Source organism: Phyllostomus discolor, chromosome 8 (assembly GCF_004126475.2).
Source record: "Phyllostomus discolor isolate MPI-MPIP mPhyDis1 chromosome 8, mPhyDis1.pri.v3, whole genome shotgun sequence".
NCBI lineage: Eukaryota > Metazoa > Chordata > Mammalia > Chiroptera > Phyllostomidae > Phyllostomus > Phyllostomus discolor.
The window spans coordinates 80007776-80010448 of NC_040910.2; the positions used below are offsets into that span (position 1 = coordinate 80007776).

Here is a 2673-nt window from a genome sequence, read left to right on the forward strand (position 1 = left end):
ACCTGAGGAAAATCCCCTAAATTGTAAGTATTGTAGGCAAAGCAGGAAGGCAACTGTGTGTCTTGGCTTCTTTCCCTGAGGGACAAATTAAAATTCAATCTGCAATGTCCTTGTAACATTCGAGTGAGGCAAATTTAGGAAAGCTTATATGATCAATTGTTATTGATGTTGTACTTATGCAAATAAGCAGGCCAAAATAAAACTGTACTTACTGCAGTCTCTGATATAAAATGAGGGTAATGCCAGGGAGAAAAATTGTGTTCTACTGGAAATCTCTATGCCAATTGTGGATATTGGACTCCAGTTAAAGGTTTATTTTTCACCTACAAACTAAATTGGATCCTGAATTTTTATAGCTTTCTTTTAAACTACTGTTTCATTTTTCATTCATCTTTTGATTGGGAATTATTGAGAACTAGTGATGCAGTGTGAACCATACATAATTTACCTGAGCATCTGATGATATCACCAGACATTTAAACCACAGATAAACAGGACCTATTAGATTGTCACTGCTTACTTTCATTTCAGCAAAAGTCTTACATTTGGATGTCTTCTCATCTGACACTCTAACAGACTCAGAACATGGTTTATGGTTTACTATGCTCACTACTCTTTGTGTTCCTTCTGTCTTTGCAGAGTATATACTATGACCTTATTTACCTGGTCACTTGTTTAGACAGTAGAAGCCTCATTTAGACGCCCATTGGCATTGCCACCTCCTGAAATGAGACTCAATGATTTGGCTGAATGAATTTGTTGTCAGAGCTAGATGAATGAATTGGATACAATTCCATATCAAGATGATGATGCTTTGGGGATTCGAGCCTATCCCCACTTTGGAAAAATCTAACAGATTTTCTGTTCCAGTCTCAAAACCCATTCCCTTGTCTCCCTTCTATCATGGAGGGACAGACTTCCATACCCTGCCTGGGCAGGGACTATAGCCCTTATCAGCATGAAGCAGTTATTGATAAGAGAAACAACTTTCTCATCAACCCTAAAGGATTTTAGGGATGGAAGTCTCTGAGAGGGGAATGAGACAGGATAATAGAAGCTAGGAAATTCCTGGGCAAGTGGAATGGGGAAACTGAGATGAGAGAAATAAACAAAGCCAAACAGTTCAGCACAAGACCTTATCAGACAATACATAACCTCCCTGGGCATAAACCACAGGACTCCAGAGAAGAAAGGAGGAGTTCCATGTCTATGAATCTTTCCCTTTCTTCTCTCCTCCTTCTCCTCTCTTTGTTTGTATTGTTTTGATCTACGTGATCTCATATTTATAAATGAAGGAACCTACTACAGCAGAAAAAATCAACAGAGAAAATAAATTTTTCAATAATTTCCCAATTAAAACGCCCTACTGCCCAGACAGTAGTGCATTCTTTTAGCGATTTCAAGTGTCACACAACCTGGATGGGACACAAATTTGAAGCCATGTCTTATGTGCCATGCCTCATAAACCCAGTTGGGTTCTTCTCCAGTGTCGCCTCTTGAAGTTGCACTTGGTTTTATTACCAGTTTTCACCTGAATCCATGGGAAATGGACCAATTCAGCTTTTGTTTCCTGAGCAGAAAGCTCTTGATCCTGAAAGTCTCATGATTAGACATGGCAAAGAAGAATCAACAGCATGGATCATGATGGTGGAGAGAGAGAGAGTCTCCTGTGTCCCGTCTCTTTCTGGGCTTTAGAATAGAAAGGTGAGAAGTCTTGGACACAGTGGAACATTCCAAGTGATATGGACGTCAGGGTGACACATTAAATAAACTGCCTTTGAATGGCTTCAGCACCAAGGTAAGGAAAATGGTTGAATAGAGTAGCAGCATTGGGGAGGGGGGGTGAGGAGTGGTGACAATAAACTTACCTGAAGTCAAGCAGGTCCCTGCAATGTGCTAGACAGGAAACCAATGTGCTACCATTCAAGCCTGAAGGAGCAGATAAGGGTCACCTAGGCACCAAGTGGGTATAAGGTGCCCCAGGGTCATGCATATGTCTGCACCTCTCTTCTTTCTTGAACCTTGTCTGGATGCATCAGAGTTTGCAAAGACTGGCTCCTTTGAGAAGCTCCAGCATCCCCTTGGCTGAACCTCTACCCCCATTATATTCCTGGATCAACTAGCATTGAATGGACTTGAGAAGCAGACAGCACTGTTGAAGCAGAAAGAAGGGAAAGAAAGACAAATTATTTGCAATCCTCTGCAACACCAGGGACTCTGGGGGCAACTTCATTGTTTAGTGGGATATGGAACACGTGGAATTCTGATTCTGTGCAGGTCGGACTGTGAAACATTACAACTTCAGAAAACAACTCAGGAGGAGTGAGAACATACCCCATGTCTGTGGCAGCGTTACTCCCCATAACCCCAAAGTGGAAAAAACACAAATGTGCATGAATGGAGGAGGAAGGAATGTATTTTCCTGTCACACGATGCAGCGGCCCCAGCAATAGAAAGGAGCTGGAATACAGGAAGCGTCAGGGAACCTCAGAGTGGAACAAGGACGCTGGGAGGACACAAAGCCATGTTCTGGGCCTGCAAGTGCTCTGGAACGTGACCTGGATGCTGGTCACACAGCTGTTTTACTTCATCCAGCATGCTAGGATCTGGGCATTTTATTTCTGTAAAAATTATCTTAATAAGGTATTCTAGAAGAAACCCCAATTCTCCCGG

The 2673-nt window shown here is 42.2% G+C and overlaps 1 pseudogene; it reads right to left on the minus strand.

Annotated features, from left to right (window-relative positions):
- Window positions 1-1459: 1459 nt before the first annotated feature.
- Window positions 1460-1614, minus strand: LOC114502692 (annotated as a pseudogene).
- Window positions 1615-2673: the final 1059 nt, after the last annotated feature.